Source organism: Acomys russatus, chromosome 21 (assembly GCF_903995435.1).
Source record: "Acomys russatus chromosome 21, mAcoRus1.1, whole genome shotgun sequence".
Taxonomy (NCBI): domain Eukaryota; kingdom Metazoa; phylum Chordata; class Mammalia; order Rodentia; family Muridae; genus Acomys; species Acomys russatus.
In genome coordinates this window covers 2,420,309-2,433,872 of record NC_067157.1, presented here as the reverse complement: position 1 = coordinate 2,433,872, position 13,564 = coordinate 2,420,309, and the positions used below count along the sequence as shown (strand labels likewise).

The 13,564-nt window shown below is 34.6% G+C and overlaps 1 pseudogene; it reads right to left on the bottom strand.

Annotated features, from left to right (window-relative positions):
- Nucleotides 1–10,746: 10,746 nt before the first annotated feature.
- LOC127204911 (phosphoglycerate mutase 1-like) lies at nt 10,747–13,287 on the bottom strand (annotated as a pseudogene).
- Nucleotides 13,288–13,564: the final 277 nt, after the last annotated feature.

Below are 13,564 nucleotides of genomic sequence, written 5' to 3'. Positions count from 1 at the left end.
CATTTTTTACTTGTGATTCTTTCTAATTTTCCTTCAAAAGCTTATAGCTTATCAATCCACTTAACATATTTTTCTTCTTCCTATATCCCTAATTGTTTTTGTTTTGTTTCATTTGTGTTTCTTTTGTGGCATAATTGTTTGTTTTTCTTGAGAGGGCAAAGAAAACCACTATGGCTATTAAGGATAAAATACAAAAAAAAAAAACAACAACAACAACAAAAAACAGAATGACAATTGGTATTAAGTCAATATCAGTTTAATCACTTATCTTTTCATTTTCTGTTTCTATTTGCAAATCATTGAAAATAACACTATATAGGTTTCTAAAGCCCTGATGGTTTTTTCCATCCTTATGTCAATTTTGTTTTTAATATTATTTAACTATCTTCTTAAGGACTTCCCCTGTGTCTTACCATGCCTGATGTCTTCTCAGATTTTACCACCATTTCTACATATATCTTTTTTATATGACTTTTCTGCCTCATTTCTCTTCATGATACTTGCTTACAGCCTGTTATAATTCTCTCTTCATATGCTTTTTCCATGTGCTGGAGTGCCAAATATAATGTAGTGGTTGAACATCTATATCTGTGTATTTTGGCTGGCATGCCTTTGATCTCCACATTGGACACAAATATGTAACTGTTTAAATTATCTAATATTTATATCAATAAAGAAACAGGAGAAAGAAACTAAGGTTAAAACCTGCTAGCTAAGTGAGGTAACTTTATTTTCTGAACTATATGCAAACTATCTATTTATGAGCCTGATTCTACAACTAAACTACTCGCTCCTTAGAAATCTTCTATCTGTGACAATACCTAGCTATCTAGCTTTCTCTTGAGCTCCTCTAAACCCAGAAAGCCTCTTTGGGTCTCTTTCCTAGAATTCTGCTTTATCAGTGTCTTGCTAGATGCTTCTTTTTTTGTTCCTTTGAGCCCAAAGAAAGGATCTCTATCTCTTAACTCAAGATTCTTCCAAAAAGGCTTTTTTAAGCCAAAAGAGAGAGCTCTATCAAAGGTCCATTGGTTATAAAAGATGTCTCTAGCTCTTCCCCTAAACTCCTGGTGGGCTGAACCATGTCACTGTCATAGTGATGACCTCCAAAGCCACTCTGTATGAATTGAACTAATTCACATTGAGGCTACCCAGCTGACTTTGCCTCTGGTCATAAAGCAAAGACCACAAGACCTCTCCCATGCTACTTGCCTTAGAATAGGCAGAAACTTTCCATTCTGATATTCTTATCTATGGAGGCTATTAGAAGAACACCCAAACTGCATCTCTTCAAGAGACACCTTAGTGCATCTGATGAATACAACATCTATTTAGACTTTTGTATCCTGCTAATAGTTAAGTTTTCTATGTACAATAGTCAAATATCTTTTAACATTTTAGCTCTGATAAGATTGATGTGTATATTATATATCACTGAGGGTCAAGTAGAGAAAAACATTAGATATCTCCATAGCATTTGAAAAACATGCTGTGGAGATAAGTTGCATCTAATGCCAGACTAAGAAACAAGTAGAAATTTATGATCTCCACTTTCTTCTAGACAACTTAACAAAGAGTTTAAACAAGCAATCTTGGTTAGGGATCATATAGAACAAGAAGGCAAAAGGTATATGGACTTCACTGCCACTACATCATGCTTTCTAACATGTTGTGCCAGATTGGAAAATATGAGACAAAATAAAATTACATGGATGACTGAAAATGTATTTAGATACTGTACTATTGTCATGCTTATGAATAAACATCAGGTTCGCTATCTATATATTTTTTTCTGCTATGTTTTCCTAAAGATACTGATTCAGCTACAGATACAGACAGATCTACAAATCTTAATGAGTCCAAGGGGTACTTACGCACTTTTCTTATAGTGGCAGTGACTGTTAGCTCTGTTCCTAAATGTTATGACTGTTGATAAGGTTTGGATTATTTCTCTGTATAGAAATTAATTGAAAATGTAAGTAAGGTATTACCACACAAAGTTCATCACAGGAATATTATTTGACATGGCTTCAAGTTAGAAGATGAGCTACATGTAAGAGGTGTCTTTAAAGCTACCTTTACATGTGTTGTGAGACATTTATGGGAGTAACCAAGTACTTTCTTTCTATTTACATTTGAGACCTTTTTGGGAGGAGTGAGTTTATTCTTTATAACTTATTATGAAAACAAAAAACAAAAAAATCTACAAACAAACAACACTAATATGACTTCATACCACCCAGGGAAATCTGTGATTGTCATTATGCTAAATGGTCATAGTGCCAAACTATGTCCTATAGTTATAGTCTATAACTATAGATTTGTAAGCTTGGGGTAATGATGATTCTTTCTCAGTGAGCAATAATCAATGCAGAGGCTGCTCGAAGTGTGAGAAATAAGTGATTATTGAGTTCTTAGCAAGTTAACCAACACTTTCCCAGGGCTCAGAGGGTACATCACTAAAGAGAAGGCACAAATAATGTAAGATCTGGAACATGAAGAGGCATGCTATGAAATTTTGGCTTTTGGATATGATATGACATACCCATTCTGTTCATGAAGCAACAGTACGTCTGGTTACCTGAACAAAGTCTGTATAAATATATCTAGTCAATATTCTAGCAATATAAAAAAGTGAATCATGAGGCTCTGTTCCCAGAAGTCAATTCATGGCTAATGAGGAAGAGAGAATTATTTTCTTTAGAAATCTGGCAACTACTAGGTTGTCCATATGCATGCAAATACAAATAGAAATAATTGGACTCCGTGGGTTATAATTTTACATAATATGAATAAAGAAAAAATATTAGTGGATTCTAGTTGAGTTTAGGGTAAATCTTCGGGATGATATGATCAAAATAAACTGTATAGGCAAGTAAGATTGTCAAATAACAAAAATACTTTTAAAGAATAAAAAACATAAAACATATTATTATATGAAATATACCATTAAAAGGCAATTTGGAATTATGGGCTATTAATAATTGACATTTTTAATATTGACACTAGTATATTTAAGGAGTTACCACTATCCTAACCCATATCAGAATCTCTAAGGATCTGGTTAATCAAGGTTTGGAATTTGCCTTTTTCCAAAAATAATTATAAATCAGATATTGAGGGCAGCCTAGTGATATAAACATGCAATCCCAGATATTTATGAGGTAGAGGCACAAAAATTACATGTTACTCTTATTTAATGGAAAGCTACATATGTAGAGTTAAATAAGCATGGAAATATTTTTAACCAGAAATATTTTTTTGTTGAAATTGTATGTGAATTTTGACTTTTACTACTTCCAAAGAAACTTAATTTTATTCTTTCTTATTTTGGAAATTGCATGCTACTTTTTTTTAATTTAAAAGAAAATAGGCTTTGTAACATATTCGTTTTAAAATAAGTTCACTGTATTATGGAAACACGAAAAATAAAAAGGAGAGAACATTTTAAAATATAATAATGGTTTCTCAAAAAATAGCCTAAGCAAAGAGTTTTATCTTTATAATAGATTGTTCAGTAATTGAAAGCTGTTTGCATTTCTAAACATACAGATCAGATTTGAGGTCACAGCAACACCTCAGATTAAGGAATAAGAATTTTAATTAAAAAAGAATTAAAATGGAAATAGAAATACATTCAAAAGCACAATGTGAAATTCTTTTTTTCTCTCTCTCTCTCTTTAGCCTTTAAAAACAGCTATAGAGCTTGTCTAAACACATTCTTCCAAGCAGTCCTTCTCTTTTTCATCTTGCAACTACACTTACAAACACTTTCTCTCTCTCTCTCTCTCTCTCTCTCTCTCTCTCTCTCTCTCTCTCTCTCTCTCTCTCTCTCTCTCTCTCACACACACACACACACACACACACACACACTACACACACATTAGTGATTTTTTTCTCATGAGGTTTCACGTGTTGAAGTTATGAAATTGTTATGAAGCCATGCATTTATACTAATGTCCATTTCTTTTTAAGTTTTACAAAATAAACATCTATCTTTAATTTAATGTACTTAGAATTGCATTATAATTATTTTAATTATATATCCGTTCTTAATTTGATTATACTTTTTTTGCATGATATTTAAGTTGCAATTAGATTCTCAAAAATATGAAATTTACATCTACAATAAATTTGCTTATCTTTTGGGGATAGTTATTTGTCTTAGACATTCTATTTACAGTACATCATCAAGGGAATCCAATGCAGCAATTCAAGTCAGAAACTGAAGCAGAAACCATATAAGAACACTGCTAAGAGATACCTAGATTGTCTCTAGTTTCTGACTGCTTTGGTTAATGCCTTTGTTTATTATCAAGTAAAATTTCACATTACACCTACAGATACAACAAGAACATTTGTAAAGGAATTTTAGTCAAGAAACATGGCTGCTCTGGAAAGAAATCACATCCAATGATCGTGTTGGTCTGTATGATCCTGTTATAACAATACACCTTTAATCCCTAGGGCTGGAGTACAAACATGTCCTTTAATCCCTAGGGCTGGAGTACAAACATGTCCTTGATACATACTTTTGATCACAAACAACAAAGGTAAAGTTAATTTGTAGAAGGAACAACCCATGCTTGAAAGCAAAGTCAAGTTGAGTGGCAGGCAAAGTGATGAATCAGAGAAAGATCTGACAGAATAAGTCATCTGTAGGATACACCAAACACTCCTGAGAACAGACAGGAAAGAGAAGCTACTTAAGATTAGCACAGTAGCCAGGAGGTACTGATGAATGCTTTTAATCCCAGTGCTAGGGAGGCAGAAACAGGTGGATCACTGTGAGTTCAAGGCCAACCTGGTGCACAAAGTGAGTCCAGGACAGCCAAGTCAAGATTAGAACAGTAGATTTGAGATGGTAAAGTAGTGCCCATTAAAGTTCAGTAGAAAAGACAGTATAGTAAATTTGAATTGAGTATGGTACAGTACAGTATATGCAATTAAGTGCAGTTCAGTTGAGCGCAGTTGAGTTCAGTTGTGTTCATCAAGTCTGGTGCAGTTCAGTTCATGGAGTCAGGAGCATAGCAATTCAAGGGAGGGCAAGAAAAGCCAGTTTGAATCAGCTGGCTTGGAGAGGAGACTTGAGCCAGCATAAGTGAGTTGAACTAGCCAGCAAGAGTTCAGAAAAAAATAGAAAGGGCAAGCTTATTCAGCAATAATCCTTTGAGATAACAATTTTATCTGGCAAGGAAAAGTTATTTTTATAAATATTAAAATATTATTTAAAACTATGGAAGTAATAATTTGAAACAATTATTTTCATTACATGAAATGCAGTCATATCAAGTACTATTAATGAATAGTTATATTTATAAAACATTGATTTTATGATATGTAGGGAATGTTTCAGTTTACCATTTTAAGGATATCTACATTATAATATATGAATGTCACTTAGCTATATATTCTGGTATTAATTATACAAAAAAGTATGATTAATACAAAAACTTTGAACAGAGGAGTTCAATGTAGGAATTCTGCTTGTGACACATTTAGCATTTATGTGATTTTCAAGTGATTTAGAAAGATATAGCTAGGGAGGTAGAATATGGGTAGCTAGATCTTTGATGTATATAAAAGTAGCTGAGGAAACCATGAAAAGCAAGACTACAAGCAATATTCCTTTATAATATTTGCTTCAGTTCTTGTCTTCCTGAGCTTCTTTTCTGGCTTCCCTTCATAACTGACTATAAACTACAGAGTGAAATAAATTAATTCCATCTTCTGTGATTTTTATCTGGTGTTCTCTGACAGGCACAGAAACTAAATGAATATATATGTGAATTTTATTTTATTTTTTTTAGTTGTTTGATATTTTTATTGATACATGTTTGTATAACACACATGTAAGTTATTTGAAAATTCTGTGTTACGTTTTTGGTACTTGTTTTCTGTTGTTGTTGCTTGAATTTGATATTTTGAGATAGTTTTGTTGAATATCCCAACCTGATATTTAAGTCACTATGTAGTACAGGATGGCTTCAGACTCTTGATATATATACTATAATTTAGTAATTGCAAGTGTGAGTCACCATGCCTGACTTTTTTTTCTTTGAGTCTTGCTTTTAATCATTGTTTGTTGGTTTTGTTTTAAAGTAGAAGATATCTTCATTATCTAGGTTTAATTTTCATTCACTTCTAGTAAAAATCAACGCACTAATTCATAGACAAAAAGCTTGTACTAATTAAATATAACCTATTTAAACACCACATATTCATGTTTGGATGGTTACTTATGATTGCTGATACATATTCACCTTTGTTTCCATGCATTTTATTATGACCCTTTTATAATCCTTTAATATGTAGAGATAATTTTTTTTTATCATAAAAAATACCACTAATGTATGCCACAGGTCATACTTTACTAATAGGAAAAGGTCAACAAAGTCAGCTCCAAACATTCACCTGAGTTACAATGTTCCAGTTTGGCTATTAGAAACAGATTTCCTTATCTCTGAGCAACATGGACACCATGATTCTGTAATTCTTCTGGGTGCTTATTTATTCTTTCTTACTCTCCTCATACATGTTCATCACTTAATTTTCAGTTCAGTTCTTAAATAAAAATTTTTTTAATTATCTGGACTTCTTTTTGATGGAGTTCACTCTGTAAGCACCAGTGTTTCCCCACATTTGACTTTGTTATGGAGAATATTTTTCTTCTGAGGTTTTTTTTTTTCTTTATCTTTGGCTGTGTATGTGTATTATTTGACATTTAATTGACTCTTCTTATTTTTAACTTACACCTTTATGGTTAGATTATGTCTCTTTTTCTTTATATTGGTAGTTTTACTTCTCAGAACCAGGTAAGGATTCTTATTTAGTAAACATTATTTGTATACATCAAAAACATTTAAATTCTACAACATTCACATATAGGATTTCCTCAAGCTCAGTCAGACCAATTAATTGTATTGTTCAGATTTTCTCTTTCAGTGACTGGGTAGATGGCTCATGTGGTAAAATGCTTGCTGTACAAGCATGATCTACAGAGAACAGATCCCAGGTAGTCATATACCATCTGGGCAAAATGTCAAGCTATGTAGAGTAGGAAGCGAGGCCAAGACAGGAGGATCTTTGGCTCCTCGTGACCAGCTGGTCTCATGGAGAGAACTTGTCTTGAAATATAGACTGAAAATCAACTAACAAAGACATCTAACATAAGACTCTGGTATTCACACACATTTATGAGTACTCATATATTCACTAGAACCCACAAACCTAAATAAAAATATACATAAACTATATATAACATGTATACATACACACACATGAAAATATTTCTCTCTCTATGCTGAGTTTTTTTATTTTTTCTTTAGTTACCAGATCACACTAAAATAACTATTATAATTAAGATCAACCAATTATGTAGCTGTGATTATATATGTGAATGTAGATTTGTATTTCTCTATGTTTTTACTTCAGGGATGAGGAATTTTGTTAGAAACTTTATTAAATACACATTTAATATCATTACAACTTCTTTAGTAATTTATTCTCTTAAAGTTATCAAGTATTATTCTTTGCATTTACTGGTAAAATACAAAGCCTTGGATAGCTTATATGTGTTTCCTGTATATACATATGGAAATGGGAGGTTAATAGTCTTGGAAGTTTATGGGAGATGAGGTTCAGCTTATTATATTTCTTCTGAATCATTGCTTAAATCATTCAAGGTTACTCAAAGGGTGATAAACTTAAAGGATGATTTTTCTTATTTGGTAATTTAGTTCATTATAAACCCTAGGGAAATTGTTAGGTATTGACATGGACAACACATCGGAAGAAGTATGAAAACAGAGTTATCATCAAAGACATTAGTTGTCAAGAAAGTAAGAATAGAATTGACGCTACAAAGAAATGAAAATTAATTGTTTGTCTTTGAAGAAGAAGGGGTAAAAAATGAGCTTAATCAACTAGGGATATGAAAAAACTCTCAAAGTGTGGAGTGCATAAAAAGAACATTATCATTAGACATTTATTTTCCCTTTCAGATAAGCATACACATTTGATATTCTTGATAACATCAGTCAGAAGACATCTTGATTATTCATACTTCTAAAAGTGATAAAACCAACTATCTGTTATCTTCATTTTATGTATCTTCATATTATCATCACATTTAAGGCTTATAGCTTCACTAAATATTAACTTCTTTATAGGTTCTCTAAAGTGGGAGAACATATCAAACAAATATCATACAATTATCATGCATTTAGCTACATAATGTTTCTCTTTTATTGTTTTGAGCTATAAATATTTCACTTTTTATTGATTGTGCTGACTACAGTAATCTGGATCTGCATCTCCAAATGGTCCAGCTGCTGGAGGTAGCATGTGAGAATTAACAACCAGATCACAATTTCACAAGACAAGGCATAGAGTGCCTGTGAGACTAATACAAGTGAGATTAACTGTAACAGCAAAACCCCAAAGTGAATCCAGTATTTAATTGTTTACTATATTCTGTCAAAATAAAATAGATAAACACATAGGGGTAAGTTAATTATTCTTTAGTTAATAGCTGTATTGTTAAATTAAAAAGGCATCTCTAGACATGCCACCATTTACTCTTAAATTTAAAGAAGTAAAAATTAAATAATAATTTCTGTTTATCATTTACTACAGTCATGTTTCGTGCTTAAATGCATGTGTGTCTGATGGCTTGTTTACTGCATAACCTAGGTTGAACATTTCAATCATGACAGAGTTGATTGGTGCACCCTTCCCAGGCAGTGCTGCCTCAGCATGATGGAATCAAAACTCGTAGAGTAAAGCAATTGTTATTTGCACGAACATAAAACTAACTCTACGGGCACAGCTTCTAAAGGCAGAGTTCTAAGAATATCTATGACAATGATTCATGACACTGGTGAAGTAAGATTGCTGTTTCTTCAGAACTTGTGATTAAACTTTTTACTTGACAAAAACATGCAGACCTTTTAGAAATAAGAAACCAGATGTTTTCTAAAATTGCAAAATACAATAAAAGGAATTCTAAATGTCATCCATGAAATCCTTCATTTATTCATGAGTTCAAAGAACACTGAGTGGAGTAAGTATTCATTGAGGAAAATGGTAGGATGTGAAGATACCACGACTAAGCTATAGATCACTACTACAAGAACTCCATAGCCTAATGGTGTATAATTAGACTCCTTCATGTATGAGCACAAATGTTCCACTGTGTACTGCAATTAGTATTATACTGGGTATAAGTGATTAATTTTGTTTTACTGTGATTTTTGTTTTGTTTTCAATTTTTGAAACCAGGATATCAGCTATCACAGGCTGGCCTACAACATATAATCCTCCTGCTACAACTTCCCGAGTGCAAGAACTATGGAGGAACACATTTTATCATTTCTAAACTAGAGAAGTTTTGAAGTAATAGACAGATGGTGTGTGTGTGTGTGTGTGTGTGTGTGTGTGTGTGTGTGTGTGTGTTCAAAAATGTCTTCAAGGAAACTGAATACAACTTAATGACAATATGGTCAATGTGGGAAAAGTATAAATTTTTAGTCCTTAAGAATCTGTTACATCATACATTTTTTTCTTCTCCATTGTAAAGCATAAACTGCTTAAACGTCTATGTTCATATCTTTACACAAATATTGTAGTATTTGTATTTATCTAAGAATCTTCTCTTTTCCTTTTTTTTTACATCACTCCTTTGTTATACTGACCTGCAATGATTTAGTTCTGAACCCACATGGTAGGGTCAAGCAGAGGGAACATGATTTTGACAGTGAAAGACAAAATATTGGTCTTGAGCTGGGTGGTGGTAGAGCATGCCTTTAATCCCAGTACTTGGGAGGCACAGGAATTGGATCTCTGTGAGTTTGAGGCCGGCCTGGTCTACAAAGTGAGTCCAGGATAGCCAAGGCTACACAGAGAAACCTTGTCTCAAAAAACAAAAACAAAAAACCAAAATCAAAACAAACAAACAAAAAAACAAAAACTTGGACATGATCAAGGAGCCCTTCACCTCTACTGTTATACTGCCCATTGAGGAAAATTTTATCACATTTGATATGAGGAATGGTTTATTTTCTAGTGATCACACTAGACTGTTTCAACTGCCCCTAGAATCCTCATAGGAGTTTTGTGTGTGTGTGTGTGTGTGTGTGTGTGTGTGTGTGTGTGTGTGTGTGTGTGCATATATTCTTTTTCATAAAAATAAATGTAACACATAGACTTGATAAGATTTATCCCAACCTTCGGAGGCCAGGAGCTACTTTAGGGTCAGAGAGGAAGTAGAATCTCTTAAACCATGACGGAAGTTACTTTTACCCTCCACTGGACTGATTACAGCCTGTAGGTACCTAATTGCAGAAGAGTGCAGGACAGCCTCCTGGGACAAACCTGGTCCTCATCTTCTCATCAGTCTTCATGACATGGTTCCTCCCAGATGACTTCCTCAGCAGGCCCTTAGTAAACAAATGACTCAGAAAAACTATAATTACTACCACTCAACTCTCCTGGTAAGAGGAGCTGTCCCTGGGGTTGGACCAAGAACCTGTACCCCCAGAGGTTTTATTCTGGCTAGATTCTGTGAAGGGAGTGGGTGCAGGTGATAAAATACTAAAATGAACATGGGAGACACAGATCTCCAACTGCAGTTACAATTAAACCTAAGATTCTAAGGATGCTGTCAGTGTGAGAGGTCTGTGGAAGTGTGCAGAAACTATGAACTGGAAGGGGGGGCTGTTCTTGCCGTGGAAGTATTCCTCCTTTCCTTCATTTCTTGACCTTGCCCAGATCAGTCACAGCTTCCATGACTTTGTGCAAGGTCTCCTCATCTCCCAGGAGCGGCATAGACTTGATGAGTTTCAAGTTCTTGTCCAATTCATAGATGATGAGAATGCCAGTTGGCAGGTCAGATCCATGATGGCCTGTTCTGAGAGACCATCCTGATGCTTGACTCTCCACATGCTCCAAAGGCTGTTACCATGGGTGGTAATCAAGACCCCCTCCTTTGTCTAGGGGAATTTTTCCTCCTTCTAGAAGGGCAGTGCTCTGGCAATGGTGTCCTTCAGGCTCTCACAGAAGGGTAGATGGTTCTCAGTAAGGTCTGTGAACCTGCAATCCTTACTGGTGTTGCTGTAGAATGAATGATTGGACTTCATCGTGGGTGGTGGGACATGGTAAGATTGCCTCCAGATCGTCACCTGTGTCTCACTGACTTAGCAGTACTTTCTGCTTTATTACGACTAGTTAGAGGTCCATAGTGTCACTCATTGAGGTGCCTGATCCTGTCCACCTGGTCAATAGCAACCAGGACTGTCCAAAGGGTCTGGATTGTTCTCTTCTGCACAGAGGTGAAGCAGAAGTCAAATTCATAGCCAGCATCTCACAACGCCTGCTCTTCTTGCTTCGCCTCCTCATGGCCTGCTGGTCTCAGGTTGGCATCACACCAGCCACTGAAGATGTTTTTCAGGCTCCAGGTGTTCTCACTATGCTAGTTCAGCACCAACTTGTAGTCAGTCAGCCATGGTGATGGGATAACAACTAAGGATCACTGAGATTCCACTCAAGTGATCAAGAATAGGGCACAAGGGGCGCGGTGGTGAGAGTGGAAAGGGAAGGTACAAGTGTAAAGAAAACATTCAGAATGTAATCTGAATAAATTATAGTAAATTAAAAATTAAAAGAACATTTAAAGATTCTAGGCTGATTAAAGAAAAATATCTCTACAAACAAACAAAAAACTATTTTCTTTCAATGACTGCTATGAAGCTATAAATTCAGAGTCCCTTGAATACCATGTTGTAACAATTAACAGTTGAGTTTCCAGTCCTAAATAGAATAAATAGCATACATAAAATGTCACAAAAGCTGTGAAGAAATAATATAAGAGATGGAAGTAGAGAGAAGGGCTAAGACATGCATCATGTAGGTATGACACAGCTATTGCAATCACCAAAACATAAAAATGCAGTTGCCTGCACCAAACTGGACAAGTCAACAAGTCATGGAGTAGAAAAAAATTAAGTGTCCTACCAATCTATTCACTGTTTATAGGTTCTGGATGCAGTTAGATCATTTTCTTAATATAATTATTCACTATGAGCCATTCAATATCCACTGAATAGTTACATATTCATGGCCACCCTGACAGTGCAGTTTATATTAAGTACGTAACAAAACAAAAGAAAGATGTATTAACATACAAAAGAGCAAGGAGTAAAGGTTGACACCACTGGGGAGGATGTAAAATGGGGTAGAGAGTAAGAGTAATATCTTTTATTGTTATAAGTCGCTTGCTTGTACTACAGACACAACAGAAATTACATCAAGAAAGGCATGATGCTGCAGAGATTAGAAAGGGGCCTCCTCAAAAGCCAAAACACAAAGTCCTTTGTATTGAGCAGGAAAATCAGCAGCATGTATTTGTTGATGTAAGTCAGTCACATGAAACATTTTCTTATAGTATAAAGCATATGAAATATTGCAAGTAAATATTTGATACATTTATCAAAAATTACAGAATCTGGATTCACAGATAGATTCCCTAATAATAATTTCAAGTCTTCTTATTGAACTTAGGAAAGATATTGAATTAATGTGATGAATGCCAAGATTGTTAACAATCTGGCCAAGTGTTAACAATTGTCATCTTCTGTCACATTTTATCTCACTGAGTTTGATCTAGATGCACAATCCTTTGCTTCCAATCTCTCTAGCCTAATATTGTGGTTACTTGCAAGTCCTTCCTTTTTTTCCTGTAAGTTTTAGTCTATTATTTCTTACAGTTTGGGTCACATAGCTTAGTTTGAGGATACATAAATGCTGGCAAAAAAAAAATCAAAGGTTACTTAATGAGCAAAGAATAAAAATTACATATAAATATAAATGTATAAGGTGTACAGGGCGCACAAAACAATTAAGGCTGATTCTCTGCTCTTTGTATGAGCAAAAATAAGATGTCTGCAAATCATCATTCATGCCATATTAAGAATGTCATCTAATAATAATTCATGAGAAAACAAAGAAACAAACAAACAAAATAAGCCACAGGGATTTTGTGACTAACAAGAAGCCTTGTCTATGCATAGACCTTTATGCCTCAGCCAGTCTCAGAGCTCTTACTATGTAGTGGGATTATCAATACAAGTTACCTGCTTGATCTGCAGTTTGAATTCTTTATATACCGATTTTAGTCCCCTCCCTTGTCACCTCCCTATCCCATCCTTCTCATTCCACTCTACCTCCTTCCTCCAGTCCCAGAATGCAGAACCCTCCTCCTCTTACATCTGACTTCAACATATCAAGTGTCATCTGCACTATCTGTGTCTTCTTCCTCTGTGAGCTGGCAAGGCCACCTTGCCAGGGGGGAAGTGATCAATGTTGGGAGGCCACAGTTAATGTCAGAAGTAGTCTTTACTCCCCATATTGTGAGACCATAGGAAACTGTTTTGCTTATCTATTACATCTGAAAGTAGGGTCTTGGTCCACATCATACACAGACCTTGGTTGGCACACCAGTCTCCATATTGTAGTGTGGTTATCCTGTATTAAGTGGCTAATATTTGTTTATGAGTAAATATATATAATG